Raw genomic sequence first — 11,963 nt, forward strand, 5'->3', positions numbered from 1 at the left:
ATTATGAGAGGTGGTGGGGGTAAAAGTGTAGAATTTTTGTATGTGAATAGAGTTAAGTTGTTATCTGTTTAAAATAGCCTATTTTAAGTACAAGATGTTTCATGTAAGCCTCATGGTAACTACAAAGCAAAAACAAAAACCTATAGTAGTTGCACAAAACATAAAAAGAAATAATTCGAAGCATATCACTACAGGAAACCACCAAACCACAAAAAAAAAAATAGCAAGGCATGAAAAAAGAAAAATGACAAAAGAAAACAAGTTACAACATAGCAGTAGGAAGTCCACACCTATTAAATAATTACCTTAAATAAAAATGAATTAAATTATCCAATCAAAAGAAAGTAACTGAGTGGATTTAAAAAAAAAAATGTAGCCTACAAGAGGCTCACATTATTAGTAAAAACACACAAAGACTGAAAGCAAAGGGATGGAAAAAGATATTCCATGCAAATGGAAGCCAAAAGAGAGCAGTAGTAGCTATACTGATAGCAGACCTAATAGACTAAGTCAAAAACTGTAAAAAAAAAAAAAAAAAAAGACAAAGAAGGTCATTATACAATAATAGGGGGTTCAATTCATGAAGAGGACAAAACAAGTATAAATACATATGCTCCCAACATTAGAACATCTAAATATAAAAAGCAACTATTAAATGATCTGAATGCAGGCTGGGTGTGGTGGCTCACGTCTATAATCCCAACACTTTGGGAGGCTGAGGCAGGAGGATTCCTTGAGCCCGGGAGTTTGAAACTAGCCTGGACAACATAGTGAGACCTCATCTCTACAAAACATAAACAAAATTAGCCAGGCATGGCAGTGCACATCTGTAGGCCCAGCTACTCAGGAGGTGGGAAGATCATTTGAGCCCAGAAGGTCAAGGCTGCAGTGAGCCAAGATCACACCATTGCACTCCAGCCTGGGTGACAAAACAAGACGCTATCTCAAATAAATAAACAAATAATCTGAAGGGAAAGATAGACTGCAATATAATAATAGTAGGAAACTTCAACACTCCATTTTGAACAATGGACAGATCATCTAGACAGAAAATCAGTAAGATAACATTGGCTTTGAATTACAAGTTAGGCTAAATGGAACTAATACACATATACAAAACATTTCATCCAACAGCAACAAAATATACATTCTTCTCAAGTGCACACACAACATTATCTAAGATGGCTCTAAATGTTAGGCCACTGATATGGTTTGGGTCTGTGTCCCTGCCCAAATTTCATGTCAAATTGTAATAATCCCCAGTGTCGGAGGTGGGGTCTGGTGGGAGGTGATTGGATCACGGTGGTGGATTTCCCCCGGAGCTGTTCTTGTGGTAGTGAGTTATCATGAGATCTGGTTGTTTAAAAGTGTTTAGTACCTCCCCCTTCTCTCTTCCTCCTGCTCTAGCCACATAAGATGTGCCTGCTTCCCCTTCACCTTCTGCCATGATTTTAAGTTTCCTGCCATGCTTCCTATACAGCCTGTGGAACTGTGAGCCAATTAAACCTCTTTTCTTTATAAATTACCCAGTCTTAGGTATTTCTTTATAGCAGTGTGAGAACTGACTTATATAGCCACAAAATGAGGCTTAACAAATTCAAGAGGATTAAAATCATAACAAGTATGTTTTATGATTACAGTAGTATGATACTAGAAATCAGTAACAGGAGAAATCTTCAAAAATTCACACATATATGAAAACTAAAGAGCACACTCTGAACAATCATTAGATCAAAGAAGAAATCAAAAGGAAATTGAAAAATATTCTGAGACAAATAAAATTGAAGCACAACATATCAAAACTCATGGGATGTGGCAAAAGCAGTTCTAAGAGGAAACTTTATAGCAATAAACACCTATATCAAAAAGGAAGAAAGAGCTCAAATGAGAGATCTAATATTATACCTAACAAACTAGAAAAGGAACAAACTAAGCCCAAAGTAAGCAGAAAAAAGGAAATAACAAACAGCAGAGTAGAAATAAATAAAATAGTAATTAGAAAAACAATAGATAAAATCAACAAAATTGGCCAGGCATGGTGGCTCACACCTGTAACCCCAGCACTTTGGGAGGCCGAGGCAGGAAGATTGCCTGAGTGCAGGAGTCTGAGACCAACCTGGGCAACATGGCAAAACTCCATCTCTACCAAAAAAAAAAAAAAAAAAAAAAAAAAAATTAGCCAGGCATGGCCATAAGTGCCTACAGCCCTAACAACTTGGGAGGCTGAGGTGGGAGGATCACTTGGGCCCGGGAGGTCGAGACTGCAGTTATCTAAGATTGTACCATTGCACTCCAGCCTGAGTGACAGAGCAAGACCCTGTCTCTAAAAAATAAAATAAGTTAAGATAAAATAAAATAAACAAAACAGTTGGGTCTTTTTGAAAATATAAACAAAAGTGAAAAAAACCTTAGCCAGACTAGGGAAAAAAGAGACTACTCAAATAAAATCAGAAATCAAAGAGGAAACATAACAAATAGTACAGAATACAAAGGATCATAAGAAACTACTAAGAACAATTATATTCTAACAAATAGGATAACAGAAAAAAAATGGATTAATTCTAGACATATGCAACCTACTAAGACTGAATCATGAATAAATAGAAAATCTCAGTATACTAAGAACGAGTAAGATGTTTGAGTTGGTAATAGAAAGTCTTTCATCAAAAAGAGCCCAGGACCAGATGGCTTCACAGCTGAATTCTAGCAAACATATAAAAAACTAATACTGTATTAGTCCATTCATGTTGCTATTAAGGAATACCTAAGACTGGGTAATTTATGAAGAAAAGTGGTTTATTTGGCTCACAGTTCTACAGGCTATACAGAAAGCACAATGTCAGCATCTGTTTCTGGTAGGGTCTCAGGAAGCTTACAATCATGGTAGAAGGCAAAGGGGAGTCAGCATGTCACATGGTGAGAGAGGGAGCAAGCAAGATGCCAGGTCCTTTTAAACAATCTGCTCTTGTGTGGACTCACACAGCAAGAACTCACTCATCACCAAGGAGATAGCACTAAGCCACTCTATTCATGAGACATCTGCCTTCATGAACCAACATCTCCCACTGGGCACCACCTCCAACACCAGGGATCACATTTTAAGGTGAGATTTTGGAGGAGACAAACATCCAAACCATATCAAATAACAATTCTTTTTAAACTCTTCCAAAAAAAATTGAAGTGAAGGGAACACTTCCATAACCATTTTACAAGCCAGCATTACCCTCATACTAAAGCCAGACAAGCACAGTACAAGAAAAGAAAATTGTAGGCCAATATCCCCGATAAACATAGATGTAAAAACCCTCAACAAAAAACTATAAACTTAATTCAACAGCACACTAAAAAGATCATTTACCATAAGCAAGTGTGATTTATCCCAGGGATGCAAGGATGGTTCAACATATGCAAATCAGTAAACATAATACACCGCATTAACAAAATGAAGGACAAAAACCATATGATCATCTCAATAGAAGTAGAAATCATTTGACAAAATTCAATATTCTTCACGATAAAAACTCTCAACAGGTATGGAAGGAATATACCACAACACAATAAAGGCCATATATGACAAGCTCACAGCTAACACCATACTCAACGTGAAAAGTTGAAAGCTTTTCCTCTGACATCAGGAATAAGACAATAATGCCCACTCTCACCACTTTTTTTCAACATAGTACTGGAAGTCCTAGCCAGAGCATTAGCCAAGAGACAGAAATAAAGGGGATCCTAACATGATAGGGAGAAGTAAAATTGTCTCTGTGGATGATATAATCTTATATATAGAAAACTCTATAGAGATTCCACCAAAAAAATTGTTAGAACTGATAAGCAATATCAATAAAGTTGCAGGATACAAAATTAATATACGAAAATCACTAGCATTCTTGTACACCAACAGTGAACCATCTGAAAAAGAAATTAAGAAAACAATCCCATTTATAGTAGCAACAACAAAAACAAAAAAAACTTAGGTGTAAATTTTTAAAAATTGGTTAAATGAGGTAAAAGATCTCTGTACTGAAAACTGTAAAACACTAATAAAAGAAATTGAAAATGACACAAATAAATGGAAAGTTGTCCCATGAAAGAATTAATGTCGTTAAAATGTCCATACTACCTAAAGCGATTTACAAATTCAATGCAATCTCTATCAAAATTCCAGTGTCATTTTTCACAGAAATAGAAAAAAAAAATCCCTAAATTTGTATGGAACCATTAAAACATACCCAGATACTAAAACAATCTTGAGCAAAAAGAATAAAACTGGAGGTATCACACTTCTTGACATCAAAATATACTAGAAAGCTATAGTAATCAAAAGAGCATAATATAAAAACAGACGCATGGACCAACACAGCAAGATTCAGAGCTCAGAAATAAACACACATATTTATAGACAATTGCTTTTTAAAAAAATTTAAGAACAGGGTCTTACTACATTGCCTAGGCTGGCCTCGAACTCCTGGGCTCAAGAGATCCTCTTGCCTTGCCTCCCATGTAGCTGAGACTACAGTCATGAGCCACCATGTGTGGCTAACTTCCTTTTTGCTTAAGGTGCCTAGAACAAACAAGGGAGAAAAGATAAGCTCTTCAAAAGATGGTGTTGGAACACTGGATATTCACAAGCACAAAAATAAAATTGGATTATTATCTTACACCATATACAAAAATCAATACAAAATATATTAAAGACTTAAATATAGGGCCTGAAACTGTAAAACTACTAGAAGAAAACAGAGAAAAAACCTCCACAACATCAGTCTGGGCAATGATTTTTTGGATATGACCCCAAAAGCACAGGCAACACAAGCAAAAATAGATAAATGGGATTGCATCAAACTAAATAGCTTTCGAACAGCAAAGAAAACAATTAACAGAGTGAAGAAACAACTCACAGCGTGGGAGGAAATACTTGCAAACCACACATCTGATAAGGGGTTAATATTCAGGCTATATAAGGAACTCACACAACTCAAAAGCAGGAAAACAAATAACATGATTTAAAACTGGGCAAAGAACCTGAGTAGATATTTCTCAAAAGAAGACACACAAATGGCCAACAGATATGTATAAAATAAATGTGGTCGGGTGTGGTGGCTCACACCTGTAATCCCAGCACTTTGGGAGGCCGAGGCGGGCGGATCACGGGATCAAGAGATAGAGGCCATCCTGGCCAGCATGGTGAAACCCCATCTCTACTAAAAATATGAAAATTAGCTGGGCATGGTGGCATGTGCCTGCAGTCCCAGCTACTCAGGAGGCTGAGGCAGGAGAATTGCTTGAATCCAGGAGGCGGAGGTTGCAGTGAGCTGAGATCGCACCACCGCACTCCAGCCTGGCGAAAGAGCAAGACTCTGTCTCAAAGAAATAAAAATAACAATAAAAATAAATAAATAAATGCTCAACATCATTGATTATTAGAGAAATGCAAATTAAAACCACAATGAGACAGTACCTCACATTGTTAGAACAGCTATTATCAAAAAGATGAAAAACAAGTGTTGGCGCGGATGTGGAGAAGAGGGGACCCTTGTACACTATTGGTGGGAATGTCAATTAGTACAGCCGTTATAGAAAACAGCATGGAGGTGTTTTGAGAGCCCCAGCCAAACCGGGGTTCCAATACCAGAGTGGCTAGCAACACTGCCCCTAACAGGAAATGAAGGGGAACTGGATAGGGATGTTTACCATGTCCTTTCACAGGATACTTTTTTTAACCAGGGGGTGGACTAATGCCTAGTTTTCAGCCTGGGTTCAGGGGATCCGTCACACAGAACACTCTTTTATACTGACAGACACTCTTGTGACCCTTGTCTGACCCATGCCCAGTTTATGCCTGCCTGGCGATCACTCTGGTGCTGGGTGCTTGACCTTGTGTTCTCTTCAGCATCTCAGGGAAAACCCAGCTTGGGGCATCTCCTAGTCCTTCAGAGGGGAGGCACAAATTCAATGCACCACCAAAATAGGAGACAAGTTCAGCAATTTTTGCTTACAGATATTGGGCAAGGAGATGTAATGAATGAAGAGGGCAATCCTCCATCCCTGGGTCATGAGAGGCAGGAAGGAAGAGTTAGGCAGAGAGAGAGAAGCCCATGGCAACTAGCTGTATATATGAGGACTAGGATTGGGGGTACTTTAAATTCTCTGGAAAATACCTGAATGGCCCATTTAAAAGGAAGCAGTGGGAAAGGAGAGAGCCCAGTCTTCTAGGCCGGAGAGATGTCTCTGAATTCTTATCTCTGGCCACCGGCTTGAGCCATTTGGATGTGAGGTAGAACTAGAAACCCTGTCAAGGGTGACTGAGTTCTGCTTCTGGTGTGAGAAAGTTAAACTTGTATTCAAAATCGATGCCAAGGCAACATAAAATAGAATTCACTGCAGGAGGGGAAATGAGAAGATACTGTAGAAAGAGTACAAGGTTTCTATTAGAAAAAAAAGGGATATGTTTTTGAGATCTATTGCTCAGCACGGTGACTATAGTTAATAAAATGTATATTTCAAAATTGCTCAGAGTAAATTTCAAATGTCTCATCACAAAAAATAATAAGTGAGGTGGTGGATATGTTAATTAGCTTGACTTATACATTTATACCTACATCAAAACATCACCTTGTACCCCATAAATTTATATAATTATAATTTGTCAATTAAAAATAATAATTAATAACTTCACAGTATATCATGTCACAGGTGGCAACCATGTTTATATCTAAATTCTTAAAACTGCTGGATCAAAGGGTACATCTGTAAAACAGAAGACATCATTAAACTGCCCTCTGCAGATGCTGTACCAATTTACACTCCCACCGGTTAAATAAAAGAATGGTTTTCCATGACTCCGTACCAACACTGAGTCATCAAACTTTATGAGTTTTGTCAACTCGATAGACAAAAGCATATCACAGGGTAGTTTTAACTGACAATTATCATAAGTATACAAAGTGTCTTAAAATTTTTAGTATTTGCAAGCCATCTATATGTCCATTTTCATGCATGTTCTCTTCATCTTCCCATTTTTTCCACTGGGCTTCTGTTTTTTTTAATGTATTGATTTTTAGCTCTTTCTACAGTAGAATAATTAAAATTAGCTTTTTGACTATGAAATAAGCACAGATATTTTTCCCAGTTATGTTTTTGACTCATTGGATTTTGCCAAGCAGATTTTTAAAAATTTGATATAATTAAATGCATCGATCTTTTAAGGTTTCTGCATTGGTATTACAGTTAGCAAGGCTATCTCTATTCTCAGCTGTTTTAAAAGTTTCTCCATAAGTTCTTGAGGCACTTTATTGGCTTCCTCTTTATAACATTTAGATATTTGATCCATTTAGAGGTGTTCCATGTGTAAGGTGTGAGGTATGGATCTAAATACATTTTTGGGCTGGGCGCAGTGGCTCACACCTGTAATCCCAGCATTTTGGGAGTCCAAGGCGGGCGGAGCATGAGGTCAGGAGTTCGAGACCAACCTGACTACCATGGTGAAACCCTGTCTTTACTAAAAAATACAAAAATTAGCTGGGCATGGTGGCACACGCCTGTAATCCCAGCTACTCAGGAGGCTAAGGCAGGAGCATCACTTGAACCCAGGAGGTGGAGGTTGCAGTGAGCCGAGATCGTGCCACTGCACTCCAGACTGGGTGACAGAGCGAGACTCCTCACAAAAAAACAAAAACAAACAAACAAACAAAAACAAAACAAAAAAACCTCTCAGTTGTCCCAATATCATTTATTGAATAGTCAATTTTTTATTTATTTGAAAAGGTGACTTATTTAAAGCATTTCCAGTATCAATTATTTAATTCCAAATGACATGATTAAAGCGCTATTTACTGAGCTTTCAAATGTAGATAATACCATTGGCTCATCTACAAAAGATGAGAATTTGGATCGCATACACCACCTCTCCTCTGCCTCCTCCAATGTTTGATAATTATATCATGTTTTGTTCCTCTACTTAGTGCTTTTCCCACTTCAAATAACTTACTTATACCACTATTTCTTGTTTCAATAGCTCTAATCAGTATCTAGAGTAAAATTAAGTAAGCAGGAGGCTATTGACCTGAGACAGTCTCCATGCTTTGAATTCCTATGAAACAAAATGCAACCTAACTGAGTATGTAAACAAACTGAAACTTAACTTAGGAGTTTCATTTTTATAACAGATAACCAGGTCTTTGCCAATCACAAGCAGCCAAGCTTCAGCTAAATGCAAGCAGCCAACGGACTGGCTCATGTCTAAACCAAGCAAAACACTTAGCTGCAACAAATCAAACTATTTATGTACTTTACTTTCCTGTTCTGCTTATAAATACTCATTGCTTACAGTTGCAGAGCTCTCGGAACCTCTTCTGGTTCTGAGTACTGCCTGATTCAAGAATCATTCTTTACTCAAATAAACTCCATTAAATTTAAATTGTCTAAGGTTTTTCTTTTAACACTAAATACCCCTCTCAGCAATAGGAAGATGATAGCCCATAGAAGTGAATATATTTTTCTTTTTGTTGTCTCTACTCCATTTTATCCACAACAGGGCCCAACCTAAAAATAATAATAATAACAACAGTAATAGTATGTGGAGATAGACTGTAAGGACTCAGACCAATGTTTTAGTATTCTGTGATTCTTGAAGTAAATATACATGAGTCCATACTGATATAAATAACTGACTGAATAAATAAATAAATAGAAAGAAGGGACAACTCTCCTGTCAGAAGAATTCCAATTAATAAATGAAAAAAACTAAGGAAATAGAGAGTCACCATTAGAACACCACAGTAACAACTGCTGCAGGCAAGATCCACTGATGAATAATAAAACTGATGGGTGACAGTTTAGGGAGCAACTGGATATTTGCATAGCCTCAAAGTATCTCCCCCAAATATTTATTAGTTACCATGGTGGTGTTAACGTAGATCCACAACTTCTTTAACATTCTTCCCTCCAGTGGATGGACTTAATCTACTCAACCCTCACTCCCAGGGTGGGCTGCACTTACTGACTCCCTTCCAAAAACTAGGGTTTGGATAGGGAAAAATGGTGACTTTACAGTGCAGAAATTTTCCAGTTGCTCCGCCTTAACCAGGTGACCAAGATAAACACCACCAGTGATGAGTCATGTTGATATCCCTGTACCTCATGACATGATTCAAGAAGGGCACCTTATCTCTGTGGTAATCTTCCCAAAAGTCCACAACCTTAGTCTTATTCTGAGGAAATATCAGACAAACCCAAATGAAGGGACATGCCACAAAATAGCTGATCAATACTCTTCACAAGTGTCAAAGTCATGAAACACTAGAAAAGGCCAAGAAACTCTCATAGATATGGGAAGAATAAAGAGACATGACAACAAAATTCTGTGTGTATGCTGGACTGGATCCTGGAACAGAAAAAGAACACTAGTGAAAAAACTGGTGAAATCTGAGCAAAATCTGTAGTTCAGTTAATAGTAACGTACCAGGCTGGGCACAGTGGCTCATGCCTATAATCCCAGCACTTTGGGAGGCTGAGGCAGGGGGATCACGAGATCAGGAGTTGGAAAACAGCCTGTCCAATATGCTGAAACCCCGTCTCTACTAAAAAATACAAAAAATTAGCTGAGTGTGGTGGCACACGCCTGTAGTCCCAGCTACTCGGGGGACTGAGGCAGAAGAATCGCTTGAACCTGGGAGCCGGAGGTCGCAGTGAGCCAAGATTGCGCCACTGCACTCCAGCCTGGGTAACAGAGTGAGACTCCAGCTCAAAAAAAAAAAAAAAAAAAAAAGTAATGTACCAATGTTAATGTATTGGTTTTTATCATTATCATACTTATGTAAGATTTTCACATTAGGTAAAGCTGGATGAGGGGTATTCAGAAACCTTGTACTATCTTTACAAGTCTTCTATAAATCTAAAGTATTTCCAAATATAAAAAGCTTTGTAAAATAAGTGATTGATCTACCTTTGAAATGAAACCTTAAATTACCATGCTGAATTAGCTCTTGGACACTTTAAAATTATGATTACTGGAGAAAAACAAAAATGTAGCTGGGCATGGTGGCTCATGCCTGTAATCCCAGCACTTTGGGAGGCCGAGGTGGGAGGATCACTTGAGCCCAGGAATTCAAGACCAGACTGGGAAGCATGGTGAAACCCCATCTCTACAAAAAACACAAAAATTAGCTGGGTGTGGTGACATACACCTGTAGTCCCTGCTACTCAGAAGGCCAAGGTGGGAGAATTGCTTGAGCTTTGGGGGCAGAGGTTGCAGTGAGCCAAAATTGAACCACTGCACTTCAGTCTGAGCGAGAGTGAGATCATGTCTCAAAAAAAACAAGGTGGGCTGTGGTGGCTCACATTTGTAATCCCAGCACTTTGGAAGGCCAAAATGGGTGGATCACCTGAGGTCAGGAGTTCAAGACCAGCCTGGCCAACATAGTGAAAGCCCATCTCTACCAAAAACACAAAAAAAATTAGCTGGGCGTGGTGGTGGGCACCTGTAATCCCAGCTACTTGGGAGGCTGAGGCAGAGAGAATTGCTTGAACCCAGGAGGCAGAGTTTGCAGTGAGCTGCAATTTTGCTACTGCACTCCAGCCTGGGCAACAGAACAAGACTCCATCTCAAAAAAAAAAAAAAGTTTAGTTTCAGTGGTTGTCGAACAATTAGTTTACTCTGCAAGTAGGTAATGATAACATCATTTTTCATTCCATTTTGCATGCTCTTCTCCATGTAGGGGTTTACCTTGTATCTCTGTATTCTGATAGCCTGGAGTTGTTTTCCTTATTGATACAAATGAAAAGTGGAATCTTTATATGTTTTCCAATTTATTAAATTAGTAATGTTAAAAATAATTTTAACAAAGTTAAATGGAATTATTTTAAAATTCTGTTTCTTTGCAGTAAATGTAATCCCAATATAAGACAATACGACTCACATATTTGTGAAAACGAATAGGGCCAATCGTTTCCATTATCACCACAATTATCTATGGTGAGGCCTCTCCATCTTCTACCAGTCCCTCTTTTTTTTCACTCACTCAAAATATATGTATCGATGGTCAAATGTGTCCCAGACATTGTGCAAATCTCTGACAAAGGTAACACAAGAAAATGTGTACTCTGAGAACTTCTTATTCTGCCCCAGTTTAGGAGATTCATGCAACTGCCAAGTAACAATAATAAGATCTAGCAGTTATTGGAGTACCTCATTCCTCACAACTCGTCATAAGGCAGGTGTTATCATTAGATATTCCCCATGTGTATGCAGGATGAGGAAATAGGTTCAGAGAGGTCAAGTGGCTCACCCAAGGGGCACAGCTAAGTGAAAGGCACTGCAGGCATCTCAAACTACCCCCTTCCCACAAGACTCCACTGCAGAGCAGGACAGTCACCCTGACACCAGCCCCATGGGTTCATCTTGCCCATTACCCAGATGGGGCTGATTTATCAAGACAAGGGAATTGCAATAGAGAAAGAGTTTAATACACATAGAGCCAGCTAAACAGGAGACCAGAGTTTTATTATTACTCAAATTAGCCTCCCAAAATTCGGAGGCAGAGGCTAGGGGGCTTTGTGGGTTTTTTTGTTTTTGTTTTTGTTTTTGTTTTTCTTTTGAGAGGGAGTCTTGCTCTGTCACCCAGGCTGGAGTGCAGTGGCATGATCTCGGCTCACTGCAACCTCTGCCTCCCGGATTCAAGCAATTCTCCTGACTCAGCCCCCCGAGTAACTGGGATTACAGGCACATGCCACCATGCCCGGCTAATTTTTGCATTTTTAGTAGAGACAGGGTTTCACCATGTGGGCCAGAGTGGTCTTGAACTCCTGATCTCAAGTGATCCACCCACCTCAGCCTCCCAAAGTGCTGGGATTACAGGCGTGAGCCACCATGCCCGCCGGCTAGAGTTTTTTAATGATAGTTTGGTGGGCAAGGGACTACAGAATGGGTGCTGCTAACTGGTTGGGGATGCAATCACAGGGGT

At 38.8% G+C, this 11,963-nt stretch overlaps 1 protein-coding gene across 1 annotated transcript in view; it reads right to left on the reverse strand.

Moving 5' to 3' along the window:
• KEL (Kell metallo-endopeptidase) overlaps positions 1-11,963 on the reverse strand; it is a 350,942-nt gene that overhangs the window by 313,511 nt on the left and 25,468 nt on the right. The window contains exon 3 of the mRNA XM_063815702.1: positions 4,442-4,564. The gene's annotated coding sequence lies outside the window, so the exon portion shown is untranslated. The remainder of the gene's footprint in view (positions 1-4,441; positions 4,565-11,963) is intronic.

This window comes from Pan troglodytes, chromosome 6 (assembly GCF_028858775.2).
Source record: "Pan troglodytes isolate AG18354 chromosome 6, NHGRI_mPanTro3-v2.0_pri, whole genome shotgun sequence".
Classification (NCBI taxonomy): Eukaryota; Metazoa; Chordata; class Mammalia; order Primates; family Hominidae; genus Pan; species Pan troglodytes.